Below are 20,360 nucleotides of genomic sequence, written 5' to 3'. Positions count from 1 at the left end.
CTTCCGTTCAAGTGCACACTTTCCGTTACCAGAAAACGTTACCCTGTTTTTCGGCAGTAGTTCACTATCTACCATACAACGTTGGGATTTTCTTTTCGTATATGTTGTTTTCTCTCCCAAATTTATATATCGGGTTTGTTAGAATAAAGGTTAAAATGCTGAAAGGGGTATGGTTTGCATGCGTGTGCTGACTGTACATGTCGAGGCGAGGTAAAACCTGCGAACCCTTTTGTCATGTAGGTAGACCTGTCATATATACCACACAAGGAACCGTTCTGAATATATCATTGACCCATATATTCAGAAATTATATGACTGATATTGTAATGTTTTAAAAAACAACTAGATGTACTCTTTTAAGCGATTGGCGAACTCACGCAGATCATTCTTTTTTATGAAATTGTCAAACGTCAGCGAGAAAATCCATTTTAACTTGTGTTGTGTTAAAAGAAAATATCTAGATGGCTTTGGGTTGAAATTTGATAAAATGTTCAGGAGTATTAAGGCTATATGGGGCCTAATAGTCATCCATTAGTCCCAGCAGATCAACTTGACCGCTTCAGCTATCAAATAATCGATGCCTGCTGCGGCTAGACGCTTAATAAATAAACAACCGATTATAATAGCAGCGGCACACAGTCCATGTCGACTGTTGGAATTCTATAAAAACCGATTCCGCGGGCTTACGATAGTCTTGTCAATACATTATGCATGAAGAATATAACCGAAGGTAGGTCTGCAGCATGTATCGGGACGCCTCGGTCGCCGTTTACCCAATTTACTGATGAACTCGCCATTGTGATATCTGCCTGGGTATATAATTACAACATATGGGTAGGCCATTATAATGCATCGCGATTCAATATTCATCATTCAGGGTGAGATCAACTGAAGTCAAGGTCACCTCGCGGGGCATGTCACAAACCGCACGACCGATCAAACCCAACTCTGGCCATGAACGCTATGGACTATGTGTATCGATGTCCAGATGCTTAAATTTGTTTATAAAACATCTCCGCGTGACTCGAGTACTAGAGCACGCTGTGCGTTCTACTGAAATGTTTGTTGCCTGCCATTCACACTCTCATCGGGCCAACGAACGGCACTGAACCGTGTCTCTAGCTACACAGACGACGGGATGCATGGCTTCGTTACGTTAACGTTGATTGACAAGCATTGTTGTTGTTACTTGCCTTCATAGTAAATAGCCAGCGACCTAAGCCGGTCGGACCTATGGTGTAACGGTACCGAGTGTTGTACGTATTTCATTGACAAGCACCCGTATGTACATGTGTGCCACAGGTGAAGTGTACAATACAAATATACCCCGTGTCAGAGTGAGTGCAGGACATACCCTACTCACTAAGAATATTGTGTGTATTTCATTGGATTATAAGACTACTGTGTACGTGTGTTCTTTCCGTCATTCAGTAAAAGGACGTGATATAATGTCCAAATGTTGCTTTGGACGTAAAACCAACTGACAGCTGAGCTGCATACAGACTACACTATCGTAAGTATATGTATAGCATACACAACACGCCTCGTAAATCTCACGTGCGTTTTATGATGATGGTGAATTGATGTATACATGAATGATAACTGTATGTATTTACTGTATTCGTTGATTAGAAGAAGAATCAGGTAAAAATCATTCTTTATTCATCAGAGTCTACAAACATTGTACATGTATTTCTTGGCATGTATAAACATATCAAGACATTTGACATGGACTACACATTCAGGAGTAGATACCTGAATTACACATGCATTACACCCACTAGGTGTAATTGAATTATTGTACTTGAGTTCATTCAATAGTGAATATTTGTCCTCAGAACTGATGTAAACATTGGGATGTGTCTATATATTTGTAAACACGTGTACAATACATGTACATGTGCTTGTGTATCAAACAAAATAATTAACACATATTATATAACAGCACAGCTCCGGTCAGATAGCATATGATTAGCACTACATGTGCGAGAGGATGCAGGCGGATACCCAGCATCAGTTGTCTTGTCAGACATTGTGTAAGGGAGTGGGTCATTGATCCAGTCACATGTGTCCCCCATCTGTCCCCAGCTGACTCATGGCTGTACAGGAGGGGCTGTGGTAATCCACAGCTCCAAACCATTCCTCCGCTCTTTGGTTTGGTCATCAAGTCTAGTGTAATAAATGGTCGGTATTGAGTAATAGGTTCAATGTTCCAGGGAATCAATGTTTGTCCCTTGTGTGCTAGGCTGATTCCAGTATATTTACAGATAAAGCAGAGCCTTTGGCATAGCAATTACGAATGGTTTTGCAATTTTAAAATAGTTTTCTGTTGTGTGAAATATTTACTTCAATAATGCTATCAAGTGGGTTTTTAAGTTCTATTAAAACCTTATAACGGACATAATTGGAAAAAACCCAAACATACTATGACATTTTATATACTGGGTTTCTACCCTCAGAAAAAAAGGAACTACCGGTCATTCCAATAACAATTGTATAAAAGTCACAGTTTCAAATTGGGTCCCTACTATATATAAATGCAATCAGTGTTTATGTCACACAGCTATTCCAGGTGTGCAATATAATCAGTGTTTATATCACACAGGTGTGTAATGAAATCAGTGTTTATGTCACACAGGTGTGTGATGTAATCAGTGTTTATACCACACAGGTGTGTAATGTAATCAGTGTTTATGTCACACAGGTGTGTAATGTAATCAGTGTTTATATCACATAGGTGTGTAATGTAATCAGTGTTTATATCACACAGGTGTGTAATGAAATTAGTGTTAATATCACACTGGAGTGTAATCAGTATTTGTATTGTGCAGGTGTGTAATCAGTATTTATATTATGCAGGTGTGTAATGAAATCAGTGTTTATATCACACAGGTATGTAATGAAATCAGTGTTTATATCACACAGGTATGTAATGTAATCAGTGTTTATATCACACAGGTATGTAATGTAATCAGTGTTTATATCACACAGGTGTGTAATGTAATCAGTGTTTATATCACACAGGTGTGTTATGTAATCAGTGTTTATATCACACAGATGTGTAATGTAATCAGTGTTAATATCACACAGGTGTGTAATGTAATCAGTGTTTATACCACCCAGGTGTGTTATGTAATCAGTGTTAACATCACACAGGTGTGTTATGTAATGATAAATCAGTGTGTACAGTATATCATACAGATGACTATTTAAATCAGTAATTATCTGATTTTTTACTTCTTGTTCTCACATCTTCATTTTTTTAAAATAATTGATTAGTTGTCATGTCCTCATTACTTAATTGGAACCAAGTAACTGTTACTTAACTATATCAAAAGATAATGAATTTTCGAAGCAAAAGGATGTTGAAAGGAAATTGCTGAATCGAATAAATTTCAATAAAGAGATGTTTTATAGATACTCGTCTACATCATATCTATATTTGGCACTTATTTATGTATTTCTGGCGTAGATATTGTCTACTCTCCATCACTAATCTGGTGTTGGGTATTGAGTAGTAGGATTGGTCTGGTGCGGGATATAGACACATCGATATCATGGCTGTCATTCCTCGTTTTATCATTACACTGTATACCATGTCTGCTGATCATACATAAATCACTGATTGGCTAGCGATTTTACTAGGGATGGTGAATGTATAAGGACATTTCATGATCAATTATGTCCTTTAAATTTCCTCCCATTATCTTTGCGCACCACAAATTAAAAATATTACATGTTGACATCCTTTTTATCATTACCTGGACAAACTATCCTGTAGTTGCAATTTAGTTTAGTATAATGGTACTGTGTACAGTTTAGGTACTATCTCTGTCCTTAAGACACACAGACAGAACCACTAACCTCTATATAAGGATGAGTGTGTTGATTTGATGCAAGATTCTTATACAACACCTATGAAATGTAATTGAATCATATGTACAGAGTTGTTATTGTGTAGTTTTGTAGTCACATGCTAGTCTAGCCACCTAAGCTTGGTTTCCTGTGTAAAGTGGCAGAATTCCATTAAAAAATGTCTGGCAATGTTTGTGTGGAGAAAAGATCAGAACTGTTCTGCAAAATATTGTCTTGATAAGGGAGACAATCCAGCAATGGATCAAGCATTCCATCCCTTTCAGACCTTAAATGGGGAGTCTGCATGAGAGTGCATACTAAGAATTAAGATCATGCGTGAGCCCAATTTTTCATTTCTGAAATCCTAGATTGACCACTGCTACGTATACCTGACAGGTGAGGCTGGTCTTCCACGAGATCAAGCCTCTTCAAAAATGACAGTAGGATCATGAGATATCTTTGGGGGAGGTGCCCATATACCTACCCCAATTCCTTTAAGATTTAAAGTGGGGTTGGGGAAAGGTAGGGAGTGCATGTATTTATTTTCAGAAATCCTGGATCCACCAATGCACTGCGACTGGTGAAGACTGTTCTTAAAATGACAGGTTAAGTCATTTTTGTGGAGGTACCCCTTCTTTTAAAACCCTTTGAAATTATTTTTTAAAGTGTGGAGGAGGCTTTATGAGTGAACAAGCGTATATAATTGTAATGATCCATTGGTCTATACTGAGTGTTACACAGTTACTGCCCTTTTGGAACTCTCTAATTGGCACTCCATCACCAAGTATAATACAATTTTCCGCCTTTCGGAGAATAGCGGGAAATATTTGTCCTGTATACACAGAGTATATGTGGGCAGTTGCCTGTCTCGTGCAGAGGTTTTTGCCAATCAGATTGAGGCACATGCTAAGGGTAGTTTACGGGTACGTGTAAGTTCGTTCTAGCTTCGCACCTCGCACGGCGCAGTAATAGTTTGAAATAAAATTATAGCAGAATTTTATGTTTATGGAACAGATGTATGTGTGGGCATCGTTATTTGTTAGAAATCCCAGCATTTGTATGGCGATGAACCATGCGAGGGTATATGTGGGAGGTTTGTTTGTGTGGACGGTTAATGAAGTCAGTAGTTTTTGTGAATGCATATTTATTATATTCATAGTATATTTATGAATAAATGCCGACTCTGTTTGTTCTATCGGTCGAGCAGCTATTTGCTATTTAGGTCTTGTGTTATGTTTGCCTTGGTACGTATAAGTAGTATATATATATATATATATATATATAGAGGATTATGTTGTTGGACCCTAGAAATTAAATGAATGACTGGAAGAAACATTATAGTGTTACTTCCCCGCCATGGCCATCGTACATAAAGATTCAAGCAGCAAGGCTTTTACAATAAGAACCCTGGTTGTCCAGACAAGTTTTTTTTGGGAACAAAAAATAATGACTCTCTGTTACCAGCATGCAGATACTATATATGGACAGAATGGTCTAATGGTTGTAATTACGGTACTGGCCTTCCAGACAGACAGCCGAGGGTTGATTTCCTGAAGTATGGACTGTTCGGAGATATTGTCTCCTGGTCCTAAGAGAGCTCTTTGAGGGTCATTACTAGAGTTGTTTCTCGGATATATAGATTCTGCGTATTCATGCATGTATATAACTGTCCTATATATAGACATGTATATCTATTTAGGTAAAAAGAAAAAAAATGCGTGTAACTGTTCTTGCTTTCTCGTAAAATGTACATATCCTTGTTTTTAATGCTGACTGTCATGTTCTTCGGTGCTAATTTCAAAATGGCACTGAAAAAAAATACTGAAACTCTGTACATACCAGGTATAACTTTGGTAAGATATTTTACAAAATATAAAAGTTCTCACCTAACTGCACCGATTTCTTAGGCGCTGGAAGTGGGAAAAAAAACTTTTTCTTTCTGATCAAAATAAAACAGTGTAATATGTGCACAACTGGTACAGAGTCAGAGGAAGCTGTTTACACCTTACATCATATATAAAGCATAAGCTGTTTATACTTCATGTCATGTTTTGAATGAAATCTTTCATAAAATAACTTTCTTTTTCAACTTATCAACGAATTATCAGATCCATGGTAAAACATTGGTTTCCACCGATCTATATGATATTGATGATCATGTAGGCAGGGTGACACAATGTGTTAGGATAGGCAGCTGATTCCACTCTAACGTGTATAACCTTTAGGATATGTCGGTCAGCTGGTGAAGAGATATTATAACGCCACTGGTAACCAGCTGTTCAACACTGTTTAGATTGGAGATATAAAAAAGTTCACTCTGCCCATAAATGTTTCTTGTACATAAATTGTACTACAATGCATCGTAGTGTAAAGACAAGGATCGCTACACTAGCTGCTGATAGTCAGTTGGGTTTCAGAGACGCTGTTTAGTATACAGGAAATAAATTCCTATTTTGATCACTGATAATAAAGTAAATATTTTCTGTTTGCTGTACATGTAGGTAAATTGAATAACCAAGCTTAACTCATTCACCCCTGAAGACAGATTTGAACTCTTCCAATTCAAAGGTTGGAATAGATCATTATGAAATTTCAGGGGTGAACGAGTTAACTGTATACTGGAAAATTTACACCCAATCAAAATTTTGCCTTTTGATATTAGAATCCATTTTCGCCCAATATGAAATAGAAATATGTACTTTGCATATTATGTTGTTTACAAATGTTCACTGTAAAGATAAATTAGCCCTCATTACGGAGGGTGAAAAAGGCAAAAACTAAATTGCAGCGACATTTCTGGGTATACAGTATTTTCTTGAAGATTTGGGACCCATCAGAGGAACTCTTTCCAGAGGATGCAATGTCTGCATGTTAAAATTTTTACTCAGTGTGTATACATGTTGGTCCCACAGGTAATTTTGATATTTACAGGTATGGTTGACATTCACAAGCTTGACTTTAATTAGCAACTTCCATTTTTTGTACCTTTGTTAGTCTGAATCGATTTTTCAAATTTCCTTTGTTGTCGTTAATACAATGTATAGCTTTTACAAACTGTAGTGTAGGCAGAGGAGGCAATCAATGCTGTATTCAGAACATTGATGTAATGTTAAATGTTGTAATGTAAATCAAGATAGTATAGTGTAGATGTGGTTACATTTTGTGCACAGGTGTCAAGCACCAAAATATGACCCTATTTCAAAAATATTATCAATATCATGTCTATATCAAAACAGTTTCTGATGGATACTTTATAAATAATTCTATATGATGTAAATGGTAATACATTATTTTTGTCCTTTATTTGTAGGCCTTGTGACCTTTGAAACATATTCACACGATTTTGATTGTACCAACATGTATATTTATAATATATACGGTATGTACCATTCCCGTTAATTATCGAAGTCCAAATAGTGGTCTTTTTATACAAGTGGTCTCTCAACATGTTTTTTTTTCACAATAAATTACTTAAATGGATAAAATTAAAGTGGTGTCTTAACACAGGTGGTCTCTTAATGGAGGTGATCACATAAGCAGGTTTGACCATATTTTTACATGTATATGTGGCAGGTTTGATTTACATACATGATTAAAGTTAAGAGTTTTGGTATGTTTGTTTTATTTTATATCCTATTAACAGCTATGGTCTTTTAAGGACGTGCCAGGTTTTGGTGGTGGGGAAAAGGCAGAGTACCTGGAGAAAAACCACCAACCTGCTGTCAGTACCTGGCGACTGCCCCATGAAGGTCTCAACCCGCGACCCAGTGGTGAAGGGATAGTGGTAGCAGAATGTCAGACCTTCTGACTTTTATAAACTTCCCCTATTTGCTAGTAGGAATGTCCCTTTAGCTCGGTTGGTAGAGTGGCAGACTTGGAATCTTGGGGTCATTATTGGCACTACATATATATAAGCAAAAATATCAGTTTTAATTAATGGTATATATAAAGCACAAATATGACACATTGATGTAGCAAAAGTGCAAAATTTTAACTCAAGAAAAAATTCATACTTCATTGAAAAATAACTGCATTATTTGCCAGTTGAAAACAAATTGAAACGAAAGTGTTTTTTAAGGTACATTTTTTTTTTTTTTTTTTTTTATGTATCTATGTATGACTACAGACTACAGATGTACAGACTTCCATTATTGAAGCTGTGTGGTTTTATACCTAAAATGGACATCCAAGTGTTGTAATGGAACCACAGACTTGAAGTCTGTTACATTTACGACAGATGGCCATAGAGAACATTACATCCCTGCTCTCGTCCAGGGACACCAAGTGGTGGCCAGTGAAAATACAGGGATCTAGATTTGGTGCTAAAGTGTGACAAAAACACATAAAATATTGATATCGATTCTAGGTCAAGGTCACAGGGGACATTCCGCATACTCCGGAACTACTGACACACATTAATTATAGATGTTCCGTAGTCAATTGTCACTGTGATTGAAGTGAGTACATGATGGATAATTGTTGTGCCATAACAAAAGGGTTGATTATACATATCTTTCACATCCTGTTTGTATTGATATGTCTCATTTGGATCCAATTAGTTTGTTCAGGAGTCCAGGACAAATTGGTCACAACTATGTCGTTCTGTAGATAGCGCAGACTAGCTGTTTGATCCGTACCACCACATCCAACAGTTAATAACTCATTCTCCCCTGAAATTTCGTAATGAACTGTTCTTACCTTTGAATTGGAAGGGTTCAAATGTGTCTTCAGGGGTGAATGAGTTAATGAAATGAGCTGTTCAGTGAAAGGGTCACATCCTTCCCCGCAGACTGGAGACACAGATATTAATACAGTTTTATTATAGTCCTGACCCCAGACTGGAGACACAGATATTAATACGATTTTATTATAGTCCTGACCACAGACTGGAGACATAGATATTAATACGATTTTGTTATAGTCCTGACCACAGACTGGAGACACAGATATTAATACGGTTTTATTATAGTCCTGACCACAGACTGGAGACAGATATTAATATGGTTTTATTATAGTCCTGATCACAGACTGGAGACACAGATATTAATACGATTTTGTTATAGTCCTGACCCCAGACTGGAGACACAGATATTAATACAGTTTTATTATAGTCCTGATCACAGACTGGAGACACAGATATTAATACGGTTTTATTATAGTCCTGACCACAGACTGGCGACACAGATATTAATACGGTTTTATTATAGTCCTGACCACAGACTGGAGACACAGATGTTAATATGGTTTTGTTATAGTCCTGACCACAGACTGGAGACACAGATATTAATACGGCTTTATTATAGTCCTGACCACAGACTGGAGACACAGATATTAATACGATTTTGTTATAGTCCTGACCTCAGACTGGAGACATAGATATTAATACGGTTTTATTATAGTCCTGACCACAGACTGGAGACACAGATATTAATACGGTTTTATTATAGTCCTGACCGCAGACTGGAGACACAGATATTAATACGGTTTTATTATAGTCCTGACCACAGACTGGAGACAGATATTAATACGGTTTTATTATAGTCCTGACCACAGACTGGAGACACAGATATTAATAGGGTTTTATTATAGTCCTGACCACAGACTGGAGACACAGATATTAATAGGGTTTTATTATAGACCTGTTCACAGACTGGAGACACAGATATTAATACGGTTTTATTATGGTCCTGACTTTGGACCCTTAATCAAGTGAAATCTTATATTTGTCAGGATATCTCTGTTTCTGTGATTAAAATATTTGTAATCTTTCCAGAAAACCTAATTTATATTCCTTACTCTAAACAAAAATCAGTTCTCTGTTACTCAAAATGAATCAATGTCATTCTGCATACACGGAATTTTATGAAATGAGGGTTCGATATACAGATGTATACATGTATGCAATGACATCCACATGTATTTCACTTAATCTGTATAGTTAAATAACATTAAAACATGAAAATGATTGTTTGTATGATCCATAAAAACTAAAATTGAAATTATAATCATTGCCTAACCAAAAAATAAATATCATTTAAGATATTAATAAGCTACAATATTTAAAAAGATGTGGTCATGATATATTTTCCAGTTTCAAATTCATTACATTCATGCATGTAACACAATGATTTAAAATGACAGTGAAGATATTGAATGCTAATTTTCTTACATGAGATGCATGTGTCCTATACTTAACAATGAATAATATTCTTAAGTGTTCCAAAAGACAGTAGCAGTTCATAAAGGTGTCTGATGACCAAACTAACACTGTATAGTAACAGGTACTGCGACACTGTAAGGGACACTTACATTAACAATTGGTAAATTGACATGATATTGTTTCTTTGATAATTGTTCTGTGTTGTACACTGTATTTCCAATGCACACTCTCAAAGAAGCCTGCAACCCATAGTTGTCTTCGTGTGAGTAAAGAGAAAGTGAAATAACATATTTGTCCTGAAATTATCCATGTCTGGTAATAAACGCAGTGTCTGTAAACAGTTGCACATTGATGGGACTTACAACCTTGACCTAGTACAGCATATACTGGTACATTCCATGTATAGTGTATGGACTGAACTGATGGAGCTCTGTATACATAGAGAGACTATATACAATATTTATAGTAGTTCAGGGTTATGTACGTGACACTACTGTAAAAACGCTACCAACTGATCGGAAGCAGCAGAGGTTTCATAGTGCTTCTTCAATATTTGTATAAAGATATAATATTAGTATGCTTTTATTTGTACACTTAAAGCTATAACATACATCACACACAGAAGGGCCTACCTACATGTACTGTATACATGCTTGACATCAATGACATGTATAATTATTCACACAATTCACAGGGATAATTACATCATCACATTTGCTCACAGATTGTTTTATCATCTCTATCGTATCATTAGGTCTATCTAAAAAATACAGTACAGAAATAAACCAAGGTGCACAACACAATGTATCCTTGATATTTTTATAGACGAAGATACTGAATGATAAGGGGCCAAAGTGTCTTTGTATTGAAAGGGAAGTGGTCTTTAGTGAGATGTGTGTGATACAGTAGTAACACCAAGGCTGGCCAGCTCCTGTTGTGATCGTAGGCCTAGGAATGCGGATCAATGGATGCCAGCCAACCAGAGACGTCCAGGCAGACATCATTTTGATGATATCAGAAGGGAAGGGGTGATGATGATCTGACGATGGCTAGCAGTAACATAAAATTCCTCAAATATTATCTCAACCAAAGATGGCAACTGTGGCCGAGAGCTGCACTCTCCCTCTGCACAGATGTCGAGTATCAGCACACACACCGCATACCCGCTATCAGAACATCAGGAATGCCACACAACCCATTAAAAGTTGAATTTTCTGAAGCAGCTTGTTCAGAGAACTAGCATAAAGCTCTTTGATTCCAGGCATAGAGGTTCTTCCCTCTACTCCTGTAATACCAGGAGGTGTGTCATCAGTTGTAAAACAAACGTATATATGACCTTGACCTGCATATTTTAACCGATTTTACTGTTCTTTATGCTCGCCATTTCCATACGGTATTGATTGCTGTTTTTTGGGTCTAATTTATTTCTTGGTGTCTCGTTAAAATCTCTATGAACATGTTAAAGGCGGAATATAATTGCAACTTTCCTGAACAGGATGAAGGAACTTTTTTTTCTAATTAATGGGTTCCCTATATATTTTTAAGAATACATTTTCAGGATGAATTTCTATTTACTTATAATTACTGAAACGGAAAACTGCATAGTAAATGTTATACTGTATTGAAAAAATTAATTCTGATTATAACTGAGCTTCTGGACTCATGACATACGAGGTATATATATAGATATTTATCACATAATCGGCCTGTTATCCAGTGAATTCGCCCGTGTAATATGTCACTAGTGTTATATTCCCTGGAGAGTTTTCATTGAGTGTGCCAGTCAGAAATCGATTGTGACGTCATAATATGGCCAATGACGTGACGTCATAAATTGTGAATGGCGCAACAAAATGGCTGTCTCCGTTTGATTAAGCCCTCTACATTTTGGCTTTAAAACCTGTCAAAACTCAAAATGTAAGTTTTCTGAGTTATATGATAAAAAGTGTTTTAAATTTGTTTTCATTTCATATGAGCTTTCATGAAACTCGCCTCGAAGTTTTAATTTTTGCTCGCCAATGCTTGAAAAAATAAAATCTCCTAAGACTCGTTACATAAAATCTCATATGAAATGAAAACTCATTTAAGATCCTATATGTACAATACATTGTATAAATAACAATTATTAACACTTCTTTCTGTACCATAGTACATCAGAGAATTCCTTTCTGTCCTGCCTCACTCACTCAGCTCTTCCTTTTCTCTCCTGCCTCACTCACTCAGCTCTTCCTTTTCTGTCCTGCCTCACTCACTCAGCTCTTCCTTTCTATCCTGCCTCACTCACTCAGCTCTTCCTTTTTTGTCCTGCCTCACTGGCACTCAGCTCTTCCTTTTCTGTCCTGCCTCACTGGCACTCAGCTCTTCCTTTTCTGTCCTGCCTCACTGGCACTCAGCTCTTCCTTTTCTCTCCTGCCTCACTCACTCGGCTCTTCTTTTTCTCTCCTGCCTCACTCACTCAGCTCTTCCTTTCTCTCCTGCCTCACTGGCACTCAGCTCTTCCTTTTCTGTCCTGCCTCACTCACTCAGCTCTTCCTTTCTCTCCTGCCTCACTCACTCAGCTCTTCCTTTTGACTGGTGTTTCCTTCAGCACTTCTGGTGAGTCCATCGTCAGAATATATTTACTGAGTGGAAAATCATGAAACTGTGTCTACATGCAGGTTATGACATTTCAGTGACACGACACGTTAAAGCTGTCGTTGAGTGGCCACATTATCTGTTAATATGGTCTTTATATGACAATTAGCCCTCATGAGGACACAAACTCTCAACTTCCCAAAGGCGATCTCTGTATATATATTTTGGACTATTACATAATTCATTTTCTTTTTCTGTGTTATATTTGACTGGTGATCAAAGAAGATAGTTTCGTACTTAACACTAAAATGGTATTTTATACATTATATTACTGTACACACTAAAATGGTAATTTATACATATATTACTGTACACACTAAAATGGTATTTTATACCTAATATTACTGAACACACTAAAATGGTATTTTATACATTATACTACTGTACACACTAAAATGGTAATTTATACATTACATTACTGTACACACTAAAATATTATTTTATACATTATATGACTGTACACATGAAAATTATATTTTATACATTATATTACTGTACACAGCATCATTTCTTCTGCAGCTGTATTGATTTATTTTGATTTTGTGCAGCATAAATGTGTTAATTCAACCTTACTGCAGATGTTCTATTCAAGTAACAGTAATTAAAGACCAGTACAATCCTAAAGCCGCCCGATTCAACGCTGTTAATTGGTATTTTTCTATATAAACCTGAAAATAGCACAAACACTGCCTCCCGTGAAAGCAATTCACCACATCCTATATATTGTAATGTCATAATAATTATTTTTGTGTAAAGTTATAGTGAGTGCATTTCAATTTTGTGGCTTTACTGTAGCTGACATCTGAGCAGTTACTGGGGGTCTGTTGTTCTACATTGTACAATGTATTTGAAAGAAATCTGTCATATTATAATGTAAAATGTGTACACAGGAACGTTCCTATTTAATGATTATTGTTATGATCCTAATACTCAGTAACATTCTAGGCCTTTTTGTTATCTGTGTGTACAGTGATGCTGATGCTGTCCTGTGCTTGATAGATCTAGAGCCGATGTTGCATCCACAGATCCAAGGAATCTACCTATTCCTACAGGGTAGTCCCCTATGAATTCAGCCATCCTGTATGGCGCTGGCTCTGAGATCTGACAGCTGTGATTTTGATGAAAGGAATTATAGGTACATGTATACACACACACATATATACATGTACTGCCCACTCTGGTTAATTACTCAATAATCAATGTTACTTAGTTCAACAATTAAACCTCTGTGTTTGGTACTCAAAGAATGAATTTAAACAATACATAAACACTTATGACGGGAAATTGGAAAAGTTTTATTTCTATTATAACACCGTGCTGTTTAGTTTGTACGCAATACAATGTATGTATTGTATACATTCACATCCATTAATCCTTAATTGATTTGTAAGAGACAGATTACAAAAAAGGAAGGAATCAATACTGGAAGGATGTGGAGGAGGTCAAAGGGAGTGTACTGACATGTTACATTAATGGGACGTGTTGATTGGGGGGGGGGGCCCGAAAAGAAAATCTGTAGAAATTGGGGATTATGTAAGATTACATTTGATGCAATTTTAAGACTCTGTACCTTAAGATCCTTAGTTGTATAGGGTTAACCTTGAAAAATGAGGGTTCAGCCAACTACAGGAGTAGGCTAGGGTAGCTAAACTATTAGGGAAAATAAAGTACATGCAAGTCAATTGGGGAGGGGATAGATCGTGGCAGTCTGTGATTAATTATTGTAATATATCTATGTAGTGTTGAATGTTGTGGCTTACCTGATGTTCATTAATGTCTAGCAATAACAATCTTGTACGGGAGAATAAGGTACAGACAAGGTAATTAGGCACTGACAATAACATTACGTACACAATAACATCCGACAATACAGACGGGATATTGTTGTAATAAATTAATATCTGACATAAGTAATAAAGTAAAAATGTTGATACCTGACAGCAGAAATTACGTAGCGATGATATACCAGCAATAAAGATTAGCGACGATCGTCATCGCTAAAAACGACTTTAAATCGTGTATATTCCGCTAAATTTATTGGTACTGTTAATTTGTGATGTTAGTTAGTCAGAAATACAAATATTTGTTTTATATAGATATATTTGTAAAAATGTTTGCAATACCATATCTAAAATACAAAATCATATAAAGATTTATTATGTGGTGCAGTATCTAGGCCCTAGTGATTTTGGTTTAGGGCGAGTCCTGTTATTCAGAAATACAAAGCAAGGGACAAATTTTAAATCGATCTGATTATAAATACGTAACACCAATGTTTGTCAACGCTCTATCGGCTTCATTCCTTGAGGGATTTTTATCAAACTTCACACAAATACAAAGGACCATAATATCTCAGACAAGTTCGAGTTTCAGGGTTGCCAGGTCAAGGTCACCATTACTATTTTTAGAAAATCCTTGTCCGGGATCTAGCGGCATCATTTCTTGAGAAATTTGGATCAAACTTGACACAATTACAATTGCAAAGGACCATAATATCTCGGGACAAGTTTCAGTTTCAGGGTGGTTGGGTCAAGGTCACGGTCACCGTTACCATTTTTAGAAAATTCTTGTCAGCACTCTAGCATCTTCATTCCTTGAGGGATTTTGATCAAGCCTCAAACAATTACAAAGGACCATAATATCTCGGACCAGTTTGAGTTTCAGGGTTGTCAGGTCAAGGTTAAGGTCACCGTTACTATTTTTAGAAAATTCTTGGCAGCACTCTAGCGGCTTCATTCCTTGAGGGATTTTTTAACACCAAAGGGCACCATTTTTATAAATCATTATAGCGTAAAAGCTAACGGGGGCCAGTATGGGACATGTATTGCTTTAGCAAAACTCAGTACGCTTGTTTTGTATTGGTTTTACAAATAAACATACAAAATAAAGTTTAACATGAGAGATGAAATTTTCACCAACAGCTACTGCAAAATAAATAATTTCCATAGACTATTATTTTAAAACCCTTTTAGGAGTCCGACACAAGTTGCCTCATTGTAGGGAGTTGAACTCATGTCCACCAGCAAATCAGGGCTCAAACACTGCTTGGCACTCTTCACTTACATACATGTATTACAGATAGCTACTCTATATGCTTCTGCAGGTTCACAAACTTTGCTTTGAAAGAAAAAGATAGAGGTACCGGTAAACACAGGATCTTATTAAAATACCTGGAAGTTGGAAAGAGAGAACCCTACATATATATATATATACATTGTACATGTTAAAGGGAGAATACTCCAAGTAAAACAAAACCAGCTCTGAACAAAGGGAGAATACTCCAAGTAAAACAAAACCAGCTCTGAAGTGAAACTCTTTAATCAGCGTTATAACTGTTTCAGTAGTACCTTAACGGGAATGCTTGTAACAGCAGGGCCTATAGGTTATATTAGGTGGGGTCAAATTGTTTCTTTTTCCTGGATGTATCATGCAACATATATATATATACACATACATGTATATGTAGGTAAGAAATAGGATCCGAAAGTTTAATCATTTTGTGACAGATTAGGGGCATGTTGTTCCTGACATTTACACCACATGTACGACAGGGTGTAAGTGTATCTGTTTACCGCCTGTCCCCTTTTGTCCAATTAAGTCACTGATATAGGTAGGTGGTGGACCAGATTTTTTACCTGTACAGGTATGTATTACTACCCAGGTGTGATGGTACCATTGTTAGGGGTTTGGCCTACCTAATACACTTAAATTGAGCAGTCAAAAAAGGAAGTGCCATGTTCAGATGAATTATTTCCGGCTGACCTGTTCGTGTGTAGATTCTGTGAAGATTTCTCTGGGGAGCCTTCTAGATGTGTAGATTTCATTGACAGGTAAATTTGTTTGTCTGGGCCGAGGCCAGTTGTTGATGACAGACCTAGGAAAGCTTTGATAACTTGACAAATCATCAAAATCACTAATTATTTTTTATAAAATATATATATCAGCAGCTTTAAATACTTCTAGTATTTCATTTTCCCCCCTCAGATCATGAATATTTGAATCCATACACATTATGTAATTATTGAATTTCTTCAAATTTTGTCTGATGAAAACATAGTTTAATCTTGATGGTGTCCTAACAAGGCTTTGATTTACAAACTCCTGACCTCCACATAATGATGGCAGCACACGGCATATAATTTTATTTTGTATGAATAAAGCTTGTTTGATTTTTTTGTTGATAATATAGAGCGTATTTGTTCACTTCTATAAAAAGTGGGTAGACACTCGATTTATACTGGGGAACAAATCAAATTGATGAACATGCGTTTTTGTTTGGATAAGTTTCTGCAGTATCCCAAATGTATTGCTTTGTTGGTACACTTGATAATTCTCGTGTGCCTCTACAGCTACATGTAATAGTTGTCGCTACCAGTCAGTTGATCCTTGTGAGACTGGTGCCTTGCTGTCCATGTACAATGAACCTTCCAAAAAACATCGTAAAACAATGCAATTTGTTTCATCTTTTTAATCCTTTAAGATAAAAAAAAAAAAAAAAATGGAAAAGAAAGTTACAAGTACATTGTAATACACAAAATTTATGTTAATTTGTAAGCTAACAAATCGCTGAGTATTGGGAAGTCTGTTTTTGCCATGGGTTGGTAAAGTAAAGAAAAGAGAATTACTATTCAAATCAATTATTCTCTGTTAACAGAGGACGCTGGTTTATTCAGACTTCCGACAGTTCAACATCGATCCTGAGGGCACAGAGAATCTCAATTCGTGTTTTTTTCTTTTCTTGAATCCTTGAAGTTTGGAGATTTTTTTGTTTTATTTTCATTTCATTAAGGAAACACTGGTGACTGCCAGCAGGTATATGATTCCATGGCTGTAACAGAAAAAATAGACGCAGCCAACCAATACCCCCCCCCCCCCCCCCCCCTACATACACAAGTGCCATGAGAGGGTCACTACATATCTGTCTCTCCAATTCAATTTCATCAGAACCAAGGTAGACAAGGTCTAATTGGCAACACCCACAGCCAAGGGGTATTCAAACCCATGGCCATGAGATGTTCCAGCATGCTAGTGTTGGAACGATGTCAGAGAATCTGGACAAACTTCCAGTCACATTGCTGGATCTGCAACCCTGGTTCAGGGAATTGAAATGAATGCCAACAACATTGCAGACAATATACACACATTGCGCATTGGTCTTGAATAATTCTCATTTGCACAGAGAAAATTTCAAGAACTGTGTGTGCAGTTGTCATCTTCCGGGATAATGCTGAAGTATATATTGACTGAATGTTTGCTTGCAAAATGCTTGAAGGAAATAATGTATACTGTTCAATGAAACCTCCCGATCTGTGACATTCAGGACTAGCTGTTACATCAGGGATCAAGTGTTTGAGATGATTTGCATGTCTTTAAATGTCATATCAATAACAGTAGATTGTCGTTAATGTAGTTTTGTGGTATGACGTCAAATCTGATGTCTCCCCACTTTACCCCATAGTGTGACAGGAGTGGGTCAATGAGGATATATTGTACATGCATGAACTGAGATCAACTACAGACTAGCTTACAGGTTTTGTTTTTGAAAGATGTTTCTTTTTTAAGAATATATATATACAGAAATGTACTATCAAATGAACATGGTCTCATGGTCATGGTCTGTGTTTTTTACGAGATGCAGCAGTTTTTGAAAAAAATACAAATACAAATCGACTGTATGTCTTGATTATCTGAAGAGCAAGTGAGCTGATGCAATGTATACTAAGTTTTTGATGCATATACATATACCTTATTTATTTTGCAATAAGCCCGCAGAGCCAACACATATAGTCATATACAAGGTATACTTTGACCCAAAGAAGCTTAAGGTGGATGGGCTTATGGCAGGACAATTTATTGGCCTTTCTATAACTACTGAACTCATTTAATGGATATGTGTTGGCTTATTAACAGACATGGGCTTACTAGTGGATAAATACGGTACCCTGTACATAAACTGGTCTCTCATGGTGTATACTCTTATGTACATGTCTGTACTGGTAGAGTGTCGATCATCACTAATTAATTTATATGTTGATACACCAACACCTATATGTACTAATGAACAAGCCACCAGGGCATTATAATAACATTTTCACGATGGAAGTCTTACAATAGTGATTAATAGTAATTGTTGTAAAATTAATTAAGTTTTATATATGTAGGTGTTATATTAAAACATTCTTATCTTGAGCCTATAAGCTTAAAGGGCAAAGATGTGGTCAAACTTTGGTCAAACTTTGGGTCAAACTTTGGTCAAACTTTGGTCAAACTTTGGCTGAAAACAAGTTGGAAGTTGACTTAGACTCTTGACTGTAGAAAATCTAGATCTACAACCGTGCTTTTATATTGCTTGTTTTTTGGACTTGTTTTTGGCTATTATTCAAAAAATACTCATCAGAACACTCAAAATATTACAGCAATTGATTATGAAATGATGTTCTATTTAAGCCAAAAGGAATATGTGTACAATATCATAAACGATAACATGAAAAAAATGATGTCTGGAAACTTCTTCCTAATAGTTGTAAATTATGAAAAATGTCAAAACTCTGTCTTGTCATTAAATGTCAACTTGATGAGAATAATGAAATAAGCTATGGCTTGTGTAATTCTATTTCAATGTCAGCCAATCCCATAATTGAGTGAAAAGGTCCTCCTCAGATATTTCGGCACTTTCCACAGAATTGCTGACCAACGTATATATGCATACAGACACCATATCCTCCCTCTTCCATATACTCATCTGGATGTCACCTCACTGCCTACCTGCTGCCTGTTCCTCCCATGGTGACAGTGACACATAGGTATAATGTCCTCCCATGGTGACAGTGATACATAGGTATCCTGTGCATGTCCTCCCATGATGACAGTGATACATAGGAATCCTGTCCTCCTATGGTGACGGTAATACATAGTTCCTGTACATGTCCTCCCATGATGACAGTGATACATAGGTATCCTGTCCTCCTATGGTGACGGTGATCCATAGTTCCTGTACATGTCCTCCCATGATGACAGTGATAAATAGGTATCCTGTCCTCCTATGGTGACGGTGATTCATAGTTCCTGTACATGTCCTCCCATGATGACAGTGATACATAGGTATCCTGTCCTCCTATGGTGACGGTGATACATAGTTCCTGTACATGTCCTCCCATGATGACAGTGATACATGGGTATCCTGTCCTCCCATGGTGACAGTGATACATAGATATCCTGTCCCCCCATGGTGACAGTGATACATAAGTATCCTGTCCTCCCATGGGGACAGTGATACATAGGTATCCTGTTCCTGTCCTCCCATGGTGACAGGGATACATAGGTATCCTGTCCTATCCTGGTGACAGTGACACATAGGTATAATACGGTGATACATAGGTATCCTGTCCTATCCTGGTGACAGTGACACATAGGTATGTACATGTCCTCCCATGATGACAGTGATACATAGGTATCATGTCCTCCCATGGTGACGGTGACACATGGTATCCTGTCCCCCCATGGTGACAGTGATACATTAGTATCCTGTCCCATCATGGTGACAGTGATACATAGGTATCCTGTCCCCCCATGGTGACGGTGATACATAGGTATCCTGTACATGTCCTCCCATGATGACGGTGATACATAGGTATCCTGTCCAATCATGGTGACAGTGATACATGGGTATCCTGTCCTCCCATGGTGACAGTGATACATAGGTATCCTGTCC

General features: G+C 36.9%; 1 protein-coding gene across 4 annotated transcripts in view; it reads left to right on the top strand.

The window, feature by feature from the left end:
- Positions 1-677: 677 nt before the first annotated feature.
- Positions 678-20,360, top strand: part of LOC110467168 (contactin-associated protein-like 2) — a 106,279-nt gene continuing 86,596 nt past the window's right edge. For 3 of the 4 annotated variants that reach the window (XM_021524141.1, XM_021524142.1, XM_021524139.1), the window contains exon 1: positions 678-1,513. The gene's annotated coding sequence lies outside the window, so the exon portion shown is untranslated. Of the gene's footprint in view, positions 1,514-17,843; positions 17,882-20,360 lie in introns of those variants that run through there. The other variant, XM_021524140.1, reaches the window with a different exon arrangement.

The sequence above is a fragment of the Mizuhopecten yessoensis genome, unplaced genomic scaffold (genome assembly GCF_002113885.1).
Source record: "Mizuhopecten yessoensis strain PY_sf001 unplaced genomic scaffold, ASM211388v2 scaffold11163, whole genome shotgun sequence".
Lineage (NCBI taxonomy): Eukaryota > Metazoa > Mollusca > Bivalvia > Pectinida > Pectinidae > Mizuhopecten > Mizuhopecten yessoensis.
This window is presented reverse-complemented; position numbering and strand designations above follow the sequence as displayed.